The following is a 20,386-nucleotide window of genomic DNA, read 5'->3' as shown; positions in this document are numbered from 1 at the left end:
GTCGCCCTTGGTCTTCAAGAGTTTGGCAAAGGCTCCTGCCACCCCACAGTGCCCACTGCAGGCAAGGCTGAAATGATAAACCTACCGCCCTAGACTACAAACCTGGAAAGAACTAAGGGTAATACTGCTCAGTGCCAGTAGTCTATGCCCAAGATGCATGCCCTCAAAAGCCCTCCTCAGTATGGAGGACATCAATGTCAGTGCTGTGACTGAAACCTGGTTCAGGGCTCCTGAGAGCACGCCCAGCACTATCAGGTCATACCTCATATCATGCGTTCAGGACCCTAACCCGGACCGAACCACAGAAGGAGGGGGAGTCTCCATTTCCATGAAGGATACCCACACCTCCAGGTTGGCAGAAACGCACGTAGCAGCAGGGACCATCCAGGTGCAATTAACCATGGGTAGGACTGCCCTACAGTTTGTTGCATGCTACAGACCACCCTCCCAAACCCAGGATACCCACACAGCCTTCCTGAAGACACTGGGGAGTATGAATGCTCTCACAACACCATCATATTGGGTGACATCAACCACCCATACATAGACCGGGAACATTACCCAGGACACAACACCCTACACCAAAGGTTCCAGGTGTTCATACTCCGAATGCTGTGGAACAACTATGCACCATACCCACAAGCGGAGGAACTATACTAGTCCTAATCATCACACATGGGGACGACATGCTCCACACAGGATGTACATCCCTCAACGGTGAGGTCAGACCATATAGTGATCTCACTGGAGATCCGCATCCCGCCCCAACATCGGCAAGGGAGACCACAGTGAAGAACTCTCCTCAGCAAACCCCACACGTCAGTCATCTGGTGTGGTACCCTACAAGGCCTCCATGCCAGTGGTAAACACAGGCCACACTGCTGAAACCCTTACAAATGCCTTCTACGAGCACCCCCAGGAATGTCTGGATCAAACAATCCCTAATAACATCAGGACCTTGCCCACCAAAGGCAGGCACATGGTCTGGTGGACCCCAGCCATAAACAAACCGTACAACAAGAGGTGAAAGCTACTACATGACAGAGCAATATCACTACCAGGGAAGGCATCACTGATTAATACTGGCGGTAACATACGATCACTCATACAATCATCCAAGGCCGCCTGTGGGACAGGACTTGCAAAGGACACATAAGACAACCATAAGGCCTTCCTTAGCTATGGTAGGAACATGGGTGGAAGCTCACAGTTATGCTCAGAACTAGTCCAGAATGGTACAATGATCACTGAACCCACAGACATTGCCAACAAACTGGCAGACAGGTTCCGTGCATACATCTACCCTCCCCCCCAAGAGGGGAGGTATCTATCCCACCAGAGTCTAGCCTCCCAAACATCTCGAATGCCCAGGTGAGAGCTGCTATCTGTAAAGCAGAGAACACAGCATCAATGGGACCAGACGGTGTCCCCGGCTGTGTGCTACACAACCTCAATGAGGGCCTCAACCCGCACATAAGGCTGCTGTTTAATCTTAGCCTTACTACAGGCTACGTACCCGATGGATGGCATACGGCAACTGTGGTCCCACTCCACCAAGGCGGTGCTCCTACGGACTCTGGACATCACTGCCCTATAAGCTTGACGAGCCTTGTCTGCAAAGCTATGGAGGGGACCATAATGGAGCCCATAAATGAAAACATTGGGGAACGACAAATACTGGAACATACCCACATCGGCTTAGTCAAGGGCAGATCCTGCCTCCTGAACCTGGTCGACCTGTTCGGAAGAGTCACTAAGGCCATTGATGGGGGTACGTTGGTTCGCACAGACTACCATGACCTGGCGACAGCGTTCGAACCAAACTCCACACGGGCATCATAGAAAGGCTCACCAGCGTAGATGTAGAGCCATATGTCACATGATGGGTTGCCAACCGGATGAAGGTCAGAACCCACAGGGTTAGTGTTCCTGGTGCCATGTCAGACTCCAAGCCGGTCCCGAGTGGTGGCCCACAGGGCTCAGTCCTGGGCCCCCTCCTGTTCTGCATTCAACTTTCCGACGTGCATGCAAACATAGGGGGATTGTGGCAGACAAGGTATGCAGGTGACTGCAAACCGGCCACCATAATCAACACCCCATCAGACACAGACATCCACCTGAGGTCTCATAGAAATGGATAACTGGTGCCAGAGCCATGGCCTGAAGCTACATGCCAGGGAAAGTATAGACCTACCCTTTGGGAAAGACAAGTTAACCCCGAATTACCACATAGGTGGTAATCCATTAAACACGGTAGATGTGATCAGGGACCTGGGGACCCAACTTGTCGGTAACCTCTCTTGACACACACATTGCCAATGTGGTTGGGAAGACATTCCACAGTGCCCACCTGGTCATGAAGGGATTCACATCCAGATCAGGGGAGGTCATTGTACCCCTGTACTCTTCACGCATCAGACCAATGATTGGGTACAATGCCCCATTCGGAATGTACCTAACCCGACACCTGCAGCAGTCGGAAGGACCCCAAATGTTCCCCAACACAGGGATAAAGGTGCTGAAACATATGTCACATGCTGCCCAACTGAGGGAACTCCGGCTCTATACCTTCTCATACCGTCTGCTCCGAGGTGATCTGTGCCTGACATACATGGCCATGTCCAACCTGGGTTTTATGGACATGCTCCACCTCCTAGGATCCAAACGACCACGGGCACGAGAGCAACAGACACAAACCTCAACACGGATATAAATAGGATGTGCTGGAGGGACTGGTTCATCACCCAGAGACTCCCTACACCATGGAACAGATTCCCAGCCCTTGTGAAGCAGAGCCCCTCACTCACTCTGTCCAAGAGTAATCCTGACGTGTGGATGGGAGATCGTAGGTATGCCCCAGGAATCATCTCTGTGTCACTGCTGGACAGAGGGACAGCAGACCAATGGATATAGTATCCTCATCCTAAGGGGTGGTGGAAGCCACACACACTCTGGCTAGGCTTACACATGCCGTAGGGCACATAGCCTAGTATGTACCTATGCACCTATGTACCTATGTAGGTGTCCAGGCAGGTTGCAGGTACATGTGGTATGCTGATATTGCCAGATGTGCCTGTGGGTAACCCACAGCTACACGTGGGGGACTGATAACAGTGCTCCCAGTAGGCACATGTGAGTACACCATATGAGGCATACAGGTTAACAGAACCAACATGGTGCTACACATGTAACCGTCACACATACCGTGTACAAAGCTCAATGCATGCTGCACCTGCACTACATGGTATGTCTGCTGCATGATGACAGTACACAACCCACGCCACATACGCACCTGTCACTTGTCATACACAACCACTGCAACATACACATCACACGCGCTATGCACACAGGTATCACATACACCTCTCACTATCTTGTCCACCCTGTGCATCAGAATATATTTGTATAACCGTGCAATCGATGGTGTGGATGACAGTGATGCGGCAGAGGCTTCATCATATGCACAGGGTGATATGTGTGCCAGGGGCATAGGCTGTACCAATGGATGACATCATGTGTGTGTGTAAGGGCCGGTGCATTTACTGGGCATGACTGTGCAGAATGCATGTGGATGTGGTGGAGCCCTACAGTTGTGTCTGCCGTGTGTGGGTATGTGTGTACACAGTTCAGCCATACGTGATGCCTATACGGGGTATACTTGGCAGCCCCAGACTGTACAGTGCAGGTTGTATGGCTCACTGTGTCCGTCTGTGGCCACGTGACCCATGCCTGCCTGGGGTCGCACGGGCACTACCGGGTGGAGGTATGGAGTGGCCACTCTCCGATGACACATGTCCGCTGGAACCGTGTCCACGCTGGGACCAGCCAGGGCCACGTCCACATGGCCTGCTGTGTCCTGGTGTAGTTGGTGTAGCACCACCTGCACTGCTGCTGCTACCGGCACTGTGTGAGTGGGCATGAGACGTGGCACGCACACGTCGACCTACACTAGGGAGTGTTGCTGGCCTATGGCCACATGTCCTATGCCTCACCCCTACCAGGTGTTCCAGCACAGACAGCTCACGCTCGCGGATTGACATGCCTCGGTCGAGGATTCCAATCATCTCACCTAATCGCCTATCCAGTACATTAGCAATCTGCTGTTGAGCATTTGCCAATGACTGGATGTTCTCATTTAGGGAATGGATTGCGGCCCTCTGCAGTCTCTGCCCTTCTTAGTTCTGCCGTTCAGCACGTGCCTGTGCCGCCATTACAGTCTGGAACATGCGTCTGGTGATACCAGCTGCTGCACCCTGTACAGCAGGTGCATGTCTGCCAGAGGTCCTCCTACGAGCAACACCAGCCACATGCCTGTGTGGCACATCACCAGTCATTACACTGGCAACATGGTGTGTACGCGCACCTTCTGTAGCCACCACACATTCCTGCTCAATGCCAACAGACGCTGACTGTCCTTCCTCTATGGGCAACGGTGATGTGGTATGTGTCGGCATCAGAACCATGTGCGGGGATAAGGGGGACATAGGTGGGATGGTAACCAATGGCACAGCTTCTGCCTCTGACAACCCTGCCTGTACCTCATGCATATGGTCATCACCGCTAGTATTTGTGGGGACACTAGCATCAGATGGACCACAGGAGGGGAACGCACCTACACCACCTGTGAATACAAAGACATACTGTGAGATACATTACACACATGCAGACACACACGCAGACACACACACACACATGCAGACACGCACACAGACACACACACACACGCACACACACAGACACACACATGCACGCAGACACACACACACACACGCACACAGACACACACACACGCAGACACACACACGCAGACACACACACACGCAGACACACACACGCAGACACACACACACGCAGACACATCATGCATGTGATATTGCAGATGGCATGCAGCATTCCCACACCACAGCTCAGAGAATGCAGGCCAGACATTAATAGTGGTAGTATGCATACTGCCCTGGGGTGCACACTACATCAAGCAGGTGTCATTTCAGTAGGCATGCAGTACACACATTCATGGTAGTTTGCATGCATCACCGTGATACATCGTGTGGCCACAGGCAGGTTAACAGTACACATGGCTGGCGTTAATTTGACATGTACTCAGCCGACATGTGCGATAACATGTGGACATGTGACAATGGTGTCCCACCACATGCACCGCATCATACTGGGCGTCACAGTGCAGTGTTATGTGTACAGGCTACAGATAGAATGCATGTGTAACAAAGATGTCTGTGCAGGTGTGGTTGGTGTGAGCCATGTACATAGCTATACAGTGGGGAGTACAGGCACTGTGCCACTGCATGGCAGCAGGACACAGGTATGTTTCTGTGCGATGCATAACATGGACGCATTGCATTGCCATGTCTGCAACACAGTCATGCTGTTCCACAGCACGTATATGGTAGTCATTGGTGGCACCTCCGGTGGCTGCAGACAGGCATTCCAGTTGTCTGGTGTACCACATCAAATGTACAGGTGGTCCACTACAGCTATGATTGCACTATGTGTGGACAATGTGCAACGGTGTCTATTCACTCCAGACGTACTGTGTGGCAACATGCCTGTGGCTATCACCCATGGCCATGTTTGACTGGGTCATGGACAATTGTGTGTGATGGGCATCGTGTACCCATCCCTGTGGTGGCCCATGTGACATACACCCATACAAGTCGGAGGTGTCACAATCCAGAGGGCTATGCAGACAACAGTGTGGATGTTTGCTATGTCGGGCGTAGGTCATGTCATGGTGTGACAATATTGCAGACAGAACACCATGGGCGTGGGACATGTCGTGTGCCGTGTCACAACGTGTGCACACAATGCAGGGGCATATGTCACATTGGTAACACCTGTGTGCTGGCCAGATCACAGCTCACTATGTGGTACTGTGTGTGCGTACAAATGGTGTTCCAATGCATACTACATATGCATCCATTGTAGAACACCTCCACCATTGTATGCATAGCTGACTGCACATATCACACTGACAGGTACTGTGGTTTCATGCCGGTGTATACTAACGGTTGTTTCTACTGTACATGGGTGGCGTGTGTGTCTGGTGGTGCAACCTGTATACCGTGACTGGAGCAGAACACAGGTGTGCATGTTATACCTGGCCACATGGTGAATATCTATACACTGTAACATGCCTGTTACTAACAAAAGTCTCACCTGCGATGGACCCATGGCTGTGGGACACACCAGAGGTACCTGTATAGGGGCGACACAACAGTATAAACATTATCCATGACTGTAGCCACAGTAAGCACTGTGCATGTCACATCATGTACCTGTGTGATAGCATGTGGTATGCACACATCTGCAAACACAACGTAGCATACTGTAGTATGTGGCTTGTGTGCCCATATACCTGGCATGTGTTGGTACATTACGTGGTGTACTGTGACACCCACACCTACGGCAGATATCATACACATATGCAAGACTGACTTACCAGGCAGCTCCAGGCTCGTTGGTTGGGAGACACCCACCTCCACGATGGCAGCTAGTGTTTCTGCATGATGTTCCCTGGGTGTCCCCAGACTGGCCAGGAGCTCCTCCGTGTGTGTGAGTGGGGGCTGGGTTGGTGGCCCACCACCTGTTCCACCTTGTTCTCTGGCGATTGCGGTGGCACACTGTTTTGCATGCCGTATTAGGTCCGTGCAGTGTCGGCGTATCTGCTGGTAGGTGCGGTTGTTGCCACCCACGTCATTCACCCTCCTGCGCATATCCTGCCACAGGTCATCCCGCTGCTGCGCTTGCTGTGGAACATGGCTGAATAGCAGGTCATAGTTGTCATGGAGCAACGGTATGATTACGTCATCCTCCTGGCGGCTGAAGGCTGGCAGCCGTGAACGAGGCATTATCTGTAAGACATAATGATGGTGACAGGTTACATTTACACTGATGTACTGGCATACCACTGGACATACATTGCTATGACATGTACGACATCTGCACAGTAATCTCTGCGATGCATCATGGCACTGACACAGCTGACGTGTTGCTGTCACACCGTTAGGCAGCGGGTATCCTATCATATCTGTGTGTCAACTCATCACACTGTACACACACCATGTTGATGGTAACCTGCTGTGGACATGTGTACCTGCCTGCACCTGTGTTCATACCAGTTGGCACGTGTCCCGATGTGCACACAGTTCTACTGTTCACCTGGATGCTGTGTATATGTCGCTAGGCATCACAGACGCAGCCATTATGGACATCAGCGGTGGCACTGCACACATACACGTGGACACCTGTACATGCATGTGTTGTGCCATGTACATCTACACAGCACTGTACAGGTGGACAACCTGCCATGGCTCACCTGTATTGCACATGTGATACACATGGGACATTGTGTAATCATATGACATTAGCAGGGATGGTCATACATAGCATGTGCGCGTGCACGTTGTACATGCCAACACACAGCACCTGTGACACCACAAGGTGCATCAGTGCCACATTACTGCTCTGGACAGTTGATAGTGCAAGTGCCATTTGGCCATCGCACCATGTATGACTGTGATGGCACGTGCAGCCTTGCTGGACAGGGCTGCATGGTATGGCAGGGTATGTCACATACATGGCACAGGGATGTGTCCCACCTGGGGGATACTGGTATTGGGAGGGTGGCTGTCCATTCCATATGTCACTGCTATGTGTATATGGACATTACGCATGTCTATCATCATGGTGTGGACAATGGCCTTCTGCAAGGTAGGCAGCATGCTGCTTGGTGGGGGTGTATGGTGCATGCTGGTATCGCACATCCATGCATACACATTACCCCTGACAGGTGCTATGTGCTGTGATATTGTTCAACACAGTGCTGTATGTGCCCGCGCAATGATATCCCATGCACATGGATGGTACCCTGGCCTGACATGGGTACCACATATGTCTACATCCAGTGCCTGCTGCCACCACCATGTCAGCCGGTGCACCACACAGCACCATCCCTCCCACAGGGACCGTGGTGTTGGGCACAGCATAGGTATCCATTTATGGGGACAGGGATGTTCACATAGCGGGGGCACTGATGGTATCATCCATCGGACCATACACGTATGACGCACACCTCACACACCCAGCCCATTCAGTATGTTGTTCGCAACACTGACACAGCTATACTGCTAGGCCAGGGACATTCCCAGCCGTACATACACAGATGCATGAACATCTGTCTGTGGCATGGGCTACAATGATGGTGGGGTTCAACACATACCGTGTTTGACTGTGGCTGGCGCAGATGTTCTGTGCACGTGTCTACACGGTAACCCTGTTCTACTGTAGCCAGCGGTGATGTGCTGTGCACATGTCAATGCTGCACATTGTGTTGGTGTCTGTCTGTCAACAGGCCAGTGGTGGAACATGCAAGGGTATTAGTGATCGAATATGCATGCCGCCCTGTACAGCTGTACTGCTAACATCTCAGGTGCTAATGTGTCATGGACATGCACACCTTACCCGGACAGGTGGTAGTGGGTTGCCACCCGTACCCATCACCTCTTGTGGGTTGCTATTATCCAACACCCTATTTGTATTGTATGTTCAGGCTATGCACCTGTGTGGGACATGTGGGCATGCAATGCACTACTGCATACCTTTGCACCCATTGCACAACATGTCAAACAGGTACACTGGCAGCCATACACTTCACAGCTTGATGACGGTACAACAGGTGTTGTACACACGTAACACATATCCTGTGGGACATGGTCCTATGTACAGGCATGTCCGACAGTCACGTACCACTGCTACCCCTATATGACGGATATGCAGTACATGTGGTGGTACAGCAACTGTCACATGTACTCGTGCAATGCCCCCCTACCAACATGGAGCGGTACTGCCTGTGGGGGATGTGCGTCTGCATCCATGCTGTGCCCATAGCTGACAGTTGTACATCGATACGTGCAACATACCTCATTTGGTGTTCTCATGGGTGCATGTTCAACATGGCTCCGCATTGTTTGTGTCTGTCACACAGTCATTGTTGTACATGGTTTACATGCCAGCCATGGCTTACTATATGTGATTCCATGTACTTCATTGGGATACCATCATTATACATTAGAACGGCGTATTCCAGCCATCACATAGCCTTCCTAGATGACACTGTTAGCCAGCCAGTAGTAGGTGTTCCGCCATCTGCACATTAGTCACACAGTACGAGGGCGGCTAATACCCATTCTGGGGACAGGGTGCTGACAGCTGTGGATGGGTGTGATGCTGTCGACAACCATAACTGCACCTGATGGTCACATCTGGATGGGTAACATTCACAACACACACCTACCTTCACGTAGTAACACATCATCTACAACAATGGACATTCCTGCCAGAACAATGTGTGCAGTATGTCTGTATGACCACTGTAGGCACCACTGGTGGCCCCTAGCATGGCAGCCAACAGCACCAGTGTATATCCCATGGAACCATGGGTTACACCATTCACAACACACCTGTCTCAGATGACCCTGTTGTGGATCACAGTGCAGTTCCACACATCATGTTACACTAGGCATCATGCACTGATATGTTGCGGACGTGTGAACAGCTGTGCAACTCAACATATGCACACATGACACATCACCTGGTACAATATATCTCTCATACAACGTGTTATTGTGACCGCCCTGTGATGGCATTACACAGGCTACGTGTACTGGGACATGTGATGGCTCACCGGTGTCATCACCCTCTGGGTGTGTGTCTAGCCAAGTGTACAGTAGGCAGTGGTCTGAACACAGGGACACTGTACATTGACCTACTGTGTCACTGCAACTGTTGCCTATGCTCATACTGTAATTATACAGGCATGTGGTATCTGACCGCTATGACAGTCCTGGTCGACCACACTGCTGTGGCACACATGACCTGCAGCCATCTGCCTGAGGTGTGGAGCACACATGTACATCTTCACATGCTATACTGCCTCTGTGGCGGTGTCACATAACTGTCTCTGGCAGGGCTGTAACAGGCAGGCACAGCATGGGGTCATGTGGGACAATGATTACATCTTCCACTGTGCTGCACACAAGCAAGGCACACACACTATTGCACCACTCACATTTATCTGCAGTGACTGGGACCTGCCTCCATGCTCTGCGCAGCACGCCTGCGAGTACGGATTGTACACGGATCGTACCTCCCAGGCACATACCTGGACTGCAACACCCACAGGTGAGGGGATCCCACATCACACAGTGTTTTGCACACATCCTGGATAGTTGCCGAACACAATGCATAATAGGTGCTCAATGTGCAGATACCCGTGTTTGTGACCGCTAGACACATTGTAACACGCAACAGAGTTGACATTGTACACCGCAGGTTACATGCTGTCTGTGTTGTTATGCTGTACATTGGGCCTCAGACAGCTGATACTGCCATGTGCTGACAGCAACCCACACTTCCCTAGAATAGACACCCATGTACCTACACATGCTTGAGGCGTGCACTCCACCCAGCTGGCTGACACATTACACAACACATACCATACCTACACTACCCTCACATGCACAATACCTCCATGTGTCTGGTGTGTTGCACCTGGGGTTATCCCCCTTTGGTGGATGAACACATATGCTTCACGGCCCTGCTAGCCACACCCTGGAAACACACCCATCGCAGCATACACGGAACATGTGTACTACAGCCAGTACTACTGACGACTGCTGACAGCAGTTGTTAATGGTATGACACCCCGGCAGATGGACAGTGTACATACATATGCTGACACATACCACTGTGCGCTTCCGTAGCATGTACACAATGGTAGGGACCATGCTATTCCACACAGAGACATGGCGGTACTGACCTTTTCACAGACGCCACGGTGGTGGTCATGTTCCATGCACATCTGATGTACGAGCATATGTGCAGGCTGTTGCATGGTGGTGTATATTCACATGTGTGGGGTGCATCACTTGTCAGCCATGGTGGGTCCTCGAGGTCCATCACATGCTCCAAGGCTGGCTACCTAAACATGACTGCCGCACATTGCAGTGTGGGGCCTCAGGCAGTGTGGTGGTATGTCTGTGTTGTTTGGCTACATCCACATTCAATGTCACATACAATAGTCACCCAGGCATTGCAGACCGAAATAATGTTGGCAATGTGCCAGGCGATGGTGTACTTACCAACAATACACACTCTCACTCACTACAGGGTCGCAATCCATACATGGACATCGTAATGTCCCTGTGGACACATACATGGTACTGACATGCACACATTATATCCTGGGACACTGGCCCGATGTCACCTTCCGATGTCCCTAGCTGTTATGTCCCACCAACCTGTTTGGTATGTGTCTCCGCACCAGCCCACTATATTCACTGCTAGCCTGTTGTCGGACATTGTGTACCTTGACCGCCGCGCAGCCGCATCCCTCGCACTACCCATGGGTGGCACTGCATTGCACGTATGGGACTGCAGTCATACACCCATGACTGGACCGTTCTGAATGGCACTGGGGCACATCCTCACGAACATGCTTCACGCACACATTGATGGCCTCCATGCCTTTCCTGGCACCCTTGTTGGGCTTGTGTGTGCCACAGCATGCCACATACACATGCTGGCCACCTGTCGAACCGTTGCATGGGCGGTTGGGGTGGTACAGAGGCCAACACATCAGACGTTGTCCTCACATTGCCCTTCAGCACCATTCCACGTTCTGGTATTGGCAACGTACACATCCACCTGCACATCATACCCTGTGTCTCAGGATGTTAGGCTATATGACTCATGGACAGGACACACAGTGGTGCAAGCATATCATAGTACCTACTACATGTCAGGTACATATGGCATTACACAGTCCTCAGTCATGGGGCCCCTCATGTTCATTATTTGCTTACATACACAACATGCTGTCACAGAGTACTGTCCATGCCTAGATATCCCACACCTACATACCTGGCGCCATTATTGCTCCACCAGCTCATACCGATACCGACCATATGGGTGTCAGTGTGGCGGATACATCATGTGGGTGTCATGGCATCAGGATGCATGACACATGGTGCATGCACATCACCTTTGCATAGCAACATTCACCCACTGACTATCACATGGATACTGGCCCCGTACATACATATCACATTGTACATGGTTGCTGTACACACATATGCCCCACATGGTCCTGTGGTTACCGTATTCCACTGTGGCATGGATACACTTCTGCAGGGCCACACCTATCTGTACTGTGTGTGATGCTGGTACATAGGTAGCCATTGTACCTGTGGCATACACACATCTACACACGGTCAAGGGTACAATACTACATTTATGGTGTACCTTCCACAACGGCTACAACTTTACATGGCACAGCATTGTCATGCCATGATGTGTACCAGGCTCGGACGGTTTACATATGCGGCTGACAGACGGAAAACACATCTGTACACATCTGCATACCACATACACAGGGGTGTCTTCTGCTCTGACACGGACCATGTCCTCCGCATTACTGATGCATATACTCCTCATACATGACAATTGCGGTGGGCAGTGTGAACGGACTGCTCATGGATATGTGCACACATGCCACACTGCATGGGCTGGGCTTCTGTGTTACTTCCGCAGACACAACACACACCATGCTGTGGAACATAGGTCCTGTGCACATCCCACAGGGACACACAGTGGCACTGTTCATGTGATACCTCCCTTGCTGTTTGAGTGACACGTAGTCATGGTACCACCACAGCAGCGGTACTGTGTAGACATGCAGTTGACACCCACCTCTGCTGTTCACAGGACACTACCATGGGGAGGTGACACTACTGTGTACACTGCACATGTGTTTACACATGGACCTGCCAGACTTCATTGTTGCCCACGGTGCACCTGCTACAGATCCTTTGGGCATGGTTACTTGGTGTACCTTCCATTTCGGATGGCTATGATGCTACTACTCTGTCCCATACCTACAGGCCATATGTATCCTGTTATTGTACATACCAATAGGCGATACCTCCATTATGCATGATATGCCTGTGATACTGTGTATAATGTCTGTCATATCCACCCTGACAGCTTTACATTACACATAGTTGACATAGTATCCCCTACTGCAAGGCATACGCACGCCGCCACACATTACGTATGACATCGACGGTATATGCCCATACACATGTGTGCTGTGACAGTATACATACATGTCCTATCCCCTGCTATGGCACTTCCTTGTTGGACATCCACTGCCAGCATCGGCGTGTGGTCTGGCATTTTGTTCTCTCTAATGCCCCCGTGGCAGCCCTTGTGGTGTCTCGGCTGTGTACATGATGTCCCACTGCTGTACACATGGTGTCCACAGTCATTGGTATACTCAGCAGGATAGCACTACATAACCACCTTTCACCTCTCTCTGCATTATGGACAAGTGTCATTACTTACAAACACCATTCCCATACAGTACAGCTTCATCATACACATCATGCGTTACACCCGCATATCGTGTTCTACATACCTTGTCGGTGTTTCGTTCCGTGTTTTGTTCTGTGTATCGGTTTTCCTTTTTATTTCTCTTTCGGTTGTACACTGCTGGTTCAGTATGAGCATACGGTTTGAATATCCTGGGAGTCATCCTTATATCCGTCGATACCTGCAACATGTGGGTTCATCCCACCAATTGCTGTTCCTCAGTGAGTAATTGTGCGCATATCACCTGTGCATCTACTCCATTCGGACATTACATGTTGTAACTGGGGTATGGTTGGATTCCTCACCTGGGCGTTGGCTATTTGCCCTACCTTCGTGGAGATGGTCTGTATTGTGTTATGTTATGTGTAACTGCAGCCGCTATGTGTTGCGACAGGTACATTTCGCAGTGGTGTTAGCCGTGGATTGCATGTGTTGGGTATAGTATTTGGTTCGACATGTGGGTGTCCCTGTCCTGACGACGTCTGTTGATGGCGTTTTGCATTTGGATGTGTAACATGGCTGTTGTATTCCTTTAAACAACGCATACAAGTATGCATCCACCTTTGATTGTGTTTCCCACGCGAGATGTTGCGGTTATGCAGATGTCATTGACTGCCTGTATGTTTGTGCTGCTATTACGGTTTGTATCCCTTTAATATGTACGATGGGGGATATCGGAGGTTGTAGGTGACGGATCTGGGTTGTGGGCCTTGCATCTCTACATACACGGTATGGTTGTCTGTGTGCTCCATCCCTGCCTGGAGAGTTGACAGTTAATTGTCTGTTGGTATGGGAGTGTAGGTTGTGTTGTTGTCATGTGGTGTTGGTATCGCCTGCGTGTGTGCTTCATGCATGTATTCCTCCGTCACATCTGTGGTATATCAGCGGTTGTTTGTACGTGATGACTATCCCTTGTCATTCTGTCCCAGATATTTACAGTCATTGTGGTCCTGTTCTTGGGATGGCCTGTTTGCCAGTGGTTGCCACCTATTCAGGTGGGGATTGCTTGTTTGACACTTGTAGAACACACAGCGGTGTTTACGGGCCGATACGTGGCCACGGTCAGTACTGGGATAGCACATACGTATTTCCACGGTACATACCTATTGCTGTGTGACTTTGCCGATGTATCATTTTGCAATTAGCATATCGGTGTCATACATATGGGCATGAGTAGTACATACGTCCTTTCCATTTCCTGTGGGGTATATTCCTGTGCTACAATCTGGGACATTGTCACTTTGTATCGTTCTACGTCGCCACACGCCTAACCAGGGTGGGGCTCTCACTACTACTTTGGGACTACTGGTGTACATATGCCTGTGGCTAGTGTACCGTATGCCTTCACATATTATTCCACTCTGCCTCTAACATGGCACCAACATACACATATTATGGAGACACACACATTACACTCGCACAGCAACACACACGGCACCCTCACCGCACACATACACATACTACGGCACTCATGGGGACAGTTGCACACAGTACCTGCGTGGGCCGCGACACCGGCGGAGGTGTCTACCTCCCCCCTCATATCATCATACTATTACTCGCGCATGTACTGTTACAGTACTGTGGTCTGGCGATCATTCCGACTCGCGGTTATGCATTTTGGTATGTTGCCCGTTCCATGGTTGGCGGTATCCTCTTCTGTTAAACCTCCCGGATGCTCAGGTTGTCGTTTCACTATGTATACTATGTACAGATATCGCGTGTTACATCTCAGTCACCTTACATCCCTCTGATTCCCTGTCTTAACTGTAGTACTTATATGTATATGTGTACAAATATTTCTATATATGTAATTATATCTATCTACATATATGTATATGCACATATATACATGTTTATATGTATACACCTTGCGTCGAACATGGCAGCATACAGCAACGCCGTCTGCTGTAGGACCCGCGTACTGTTCAGGTGTTGGCGTTCCATGCTCCACTGGCTGTTGGGTGTACAGTGTTTGGGGGCTGCCTATGTTGGAGTCACACATGGGGCCACCCATACGGTACACTTTACGGGTGGTCATTTTTGTGTGCCGTCCATTTCACTGTGTGTGCAGGTAGGGAGGGGTCAGTCCATGGGGCCTACGCTGTCAGAGTATGTGCTATACGTTCCCTCTTTGCCAGGGCATAGGCATATTGGGTATGCCTCCGTCTGCCTACTGGGGCTGGCACAGTGTGTTCATGGTCCTGAACCCTCTGTGCCTGGACTGGCCTTGGCAGTTGTGGTGGGCTTTGTGGCCCCTCACCATTATGTCCCTGCAGCAGCTGCTTCCGCAGGATCATATTATGTAGCATGGCACATACTATGAATATGTGGGCACATGTGCCTGGAGAGTACTGCAGGGCTCCACCGGATGTATCCAAGCACCGGAACCATGATTTCAGCATCCCAAACACACACTCTATGATTATTCTGGTTTGTGCGTGTGCCTCATTATGGCGTTCTTGCATGTGTGTGTGTGCATTTCTGATGGGAGTCATCATCCACGGCTCCAGTGCATAGCCAGCATCCCCCACAAGGTGGCCTTGTGGGATGTCCCCCCTGGCGAATACCTGGTACAGCTGTGAGGCATGCCAGATATGGGAGTCGTGGTAGCTTCCAGGGCTGCCAGCACACACATCCATGATAATGCCCTGCTCATTGCACACGTCCTGGCAATTGATGGAGGGGAATCCCTTGTGGTTTATGTAGCGTCTACCCTGCTCCCCAGGTGGTGACTTGATTTGTATGTGCGTACAGTCTATCGCACCCAGTACCTCCGGGTATTGTGCCACACGGTGGAAGTGGCGCATATTGCTAGCCAACTCCTCCTGAGATCTGGGGAAGTATATATGCTCATTGGCATGTGGTAACATGGCATCCAGAAACTGGTGTAGTACCCTGGATGCTGATGCCTGTGAGATGCCCATTATATCCCCAGTTGGCCTTTGAAAGGTACCTGTGGCCAGTATTCGCAGGCTTACACATACCTTTGTGTCCACTGGGATGGGCTCCTCTCTGTTGTTTCTTGTTCTCAGGCGTGGCCGGCACAGCTCCACTATTTGCTGTAACGTGTCCCTATCCACCCTGTAACGCTCTACTATCTCCAGGTCTTGTAGCCCCTGGTAGGTTACCCTTGGTCTGAACACTCTCCTTCTCCTCTGAGGCCTACGGTAGTTGTCGGCACCCTCCTCCACAACACCGCCTGTCTCTAACACATGCTGATGGATCACGGCCACGGCAGCACCCAACATGTACATTTTAAAAGTTCCCCGTGTGTTTACACCTATGGTGCGGCGTTTGGGAATACACGGCTGTGTGTTGTGTGCATTCACACTTTATACTATTGTGCTGTACACCCGGTGATGTCATAGGGTGTGTCTGTACGGCCGTATCTGGAGATTATCTTCCGTGTTTTACCATTGGCACTGCAACGCTGTTGCCTTTGGTGTTGCATTACTCTTGCCTGCAATGGATTACCTTTCGACCTTCCCTTACTATTTCTGCACGTTGCACCTACTATTTCCTGGCATGCATCCTGCAGAGCCCTGTCATGTGTAGTTTCTGGGACATGGCATATCGTGCGTTTTGTGTGCTGCCACCATTGTGCTGCCTGTCTGCTTGGCTCTGCTGTGTCAGGTCTTCACTCTTTGCAATCTGCTACCTCCCCTACTTTCTTTGCATTCATATGCCTCCCCTATCCCGTTTTGCAGGTTTCTGCATGCAGAGTTGTCAGCTGCCGCCGATTGGCCTTCGTGGGTTGATTAGTGTTGATTGCTCATTATTACTCCAATTACACTTGTTCCGCATTTCCTCATATTCTCAACATCACCTTCCTGTTTCCGATGTTATTTGCGGGGTGAGCATCACATGACTGGGTTAAGGGAACGTAGTCATCCTCGTGCACATGCACCTCTGCGCGCATTGTGTGCTCTCAGCTCAACTATTTCCCCACACGCCGGTCCTGCAGCTGTGATGTGCAATGTACAGCCCAGGTTTGCTGAGCTCCAATGTGCTTCCTCCTACAGTGGCACACCCCTCTGCAGGTGACATGTATTCCCTCTGAGCCACTCCTCGGTGTATTACCACTGCGCCGTTTGGTACAGCCTTACGCCGGCGGGGGTTTTGCGATTCAGTATTATCTGCCTCATTTGCATGGCATTGACTACTAATTCATAGTTACCACGCCGAACACTGCCGCAAGTCCTTGGCAACCCTTGCACCGTGGTTGTGGCTTTCCATGCATACCATGGTGTATTATGGCTGTGAAGCTGATTTGTATTACGTTGCTGTTTTATAACATTGTCATATTATTTCATTGTTTTGCACCTTCCGCAAACATGTCCTGGGGTTCTGCTGTGAGTTTCTGTGGACATACCATTTATGTTATTATTTACATGTTGTGCATGTTTTCTTTTCACATTCTCTGTGTATTTCGCCATTGGCATATGGTAACAGTGTGATACCTGACGCTGACAGCCTTCCGTTACTCCTATGTTATGTTTGGAAAAATGTAAACCGTTTTTTTTGGTTTACATTGCCGTGGCCTTATGCTATGCCTGCGCCACTTCGTGGATTGCTATATGCCTTCATTTGCATGGTGCAACACCGCACATGGGGTGTTTAGCATACCTACACCGGGGGCGGCGCAGATCCGGCGCACGCCGGTAGTGCACGTGGAATTGGATCATACCTGAATCGCTCGGCGCCCATATTTGGCGTTGTAATGCCTACGCTATGCGTGTGCCTGGCGCAAGGTTCATGAATCCCGGGATAATGAATATTCATATGTGTAAGGAAACCCTAAGACTAATTAAAGTTGGACTAAACAGAGTTAGAAAATAACTTGTAGTAGAATATTTAGCCCTTATCTCAAAGGCAGCTGCAGTTAAATGAATTTCTTATGTGGTTATTCTTTTGTGAATATGGTCTATTGTGTTTAGTATTTAATTCACTGTTGAAGATGGTTCCATCTGGCAGGAGCAACTTTATTTAGCTTTTTTCCCCTTATTTCTCGACAGTACTGCAACTGTTAGAGTGAGAATTATGGGTGATGTCCCTAAAGTCATGCTGGATTATTTCATGCATAGACTGACTGAGACACAGTGCTGATTGTAGAACAAGTTAAATGCAAGCATTTATTTATTTATGTTTTATTTATTGTAGTTGGATAATCTGGTAGTTGTGCTGGTTAGCTGACCCTTTTTAGCCACGACCGATTCTTGAGGCACAACAAACAAGAATAACATAGAATAAATAAAAAAAAAATAATATCAGATTGCACTACAATAAAGAGAAAATTTTAGCAACTTTAAATGGTTCTGAAGAACAATAAATATAACAGGGCAGGTGTTATTTGCAGCTTGGGTACTAAGGAAAATACTATGTTTTATTAAATATTTATTTATATTATTTGCAACAGTAGGTAACACTTGTTACATTTGTTATTTACATTATTTACAACAGCGATTGCCATTTGTTACATTAAATAACTGTTTACAGTATTTACAACAGTGGCTGACATTTAGGTTTATAGTTGTTTACTAGGCTAACAACCACAAGGGCCTTCTTAAGCTTAGCCATGCATCTCAAGTCTCTGACAAGTTCTGGTACCTTTGCTAAGTGTAAATAGGGACTTGGGAGGTAAAACATTTACAAGCAGGGGCCTGGGAGATGAAACATTTATAGGCTGCTTGTGTCCATTAGAGACATAGTTGCCAAACCAGGGATGAATTTCTTGTTCCCCATCCAGTTGTCCAAGTCACACTTGAATTGGGTTAGGGAGGAACTCTGCTTCACATGGATGTTGATGCCTGCTCTACAGAAGAGGTAGTCTTTGGGATACATACCTGTCTCTCCAGCAGGCCCTAGTTATATCACAGGCAAGGCTTAAGTCTTTAGAATGGTTTATTCTGGTGCTGTTTGTTTTGCAGATATGCTGGAGGCCCATCAGAGTGGGGTCTGACAATGCCCTATATGCCAGAAATAGATATCCGCTCAACAGCCTGTAAGAGACAGAATACAGGGATAGGGCCTTGAGGTGGTCTGCATAGGATATGTTGCTTAAGCCATATGTTCTTTTAATGAGATACCTCTGTGGAAGTTCCAGTTGCTGTATATGCATGGTTAGGTACATACCAAAGGGGCATTGTACTTAATGATAGGTCTGATGAGGTTCCTCTCTGATAATTTCTATTTGAGCAGAGGAACTAGGCAGGGGTGTCCTCTGTCCCCTTTGTTATTTGCATTATATTTAGAACTATTTGCAAAGAAAATAAGGGACTCAGAAATTCAAGGATATAATTGATATGCTGGCTCTATTTGCAGATGATATTATTTTATACCTGATAAAACCAGAAAAGGTCATTTCAGTGTTGTGGAACATTATGAGACGGTTTCAAATCTTTTCAAGATACAAAATGAATGCAGCTAAAACAAAGTCAATAACTGTAAATTATGTACCCACACATGAATAGGTTCAGCAATATCCATATTTATGGTGACATGATAAAATGAAGTATTTAGGAGTATGGATTAAAAATTATTCTGGTGTGGAAGTTAAGGATATGTGGGAAGAGATTAAACAAAATAATACAAAAACTGAGAAATTGGAAGCTCTGTTTTATGGATATGGATAGCATGTTAAAATGTTTTTAGTCCCTTTATTTTTATACAGAGGTCAGGCATATTTTTATCAACCAGAGGAGAAGTTGTGGATAGCAATTAATAAAGAGCTGAATGATTTTATCTGGGAGGGGAAGATAGCAAGAGTCAAGTGAGATAAGCTGATTCTTCCAATAGAACAAGGCGGTCTGGGACTACCTGATTTGAAGCAGTATTTCAGAGCTACACAGTTAAGGCTCATATACATAGCACAAGCAGTAACTCATAATTAAAAGTGGAAAGGGATGATGAATTGAGGAAAGCTCAAGAAAGGAGAGACTGG

The sequence above is a fragment of the Protopterus annectens genome, chromosome 1.part0 (assembly GCF_019279795.1).
Source record: "Protopterus annectens isolate FY-2018-M chromosome 1.part0, PAN1.0, whole genome shotgun sequence".
Taxonomy (NCBI): Eukaryota; Metazoa; Chordata; order Ceratodontiformes; family Protopteridae; genus Protopterus; species Protopterus annectens.
The sequence above is the reverse complement of the archived record's forward strand: the minus strand, read 5'-3'. Positions refer to the sequence as shown.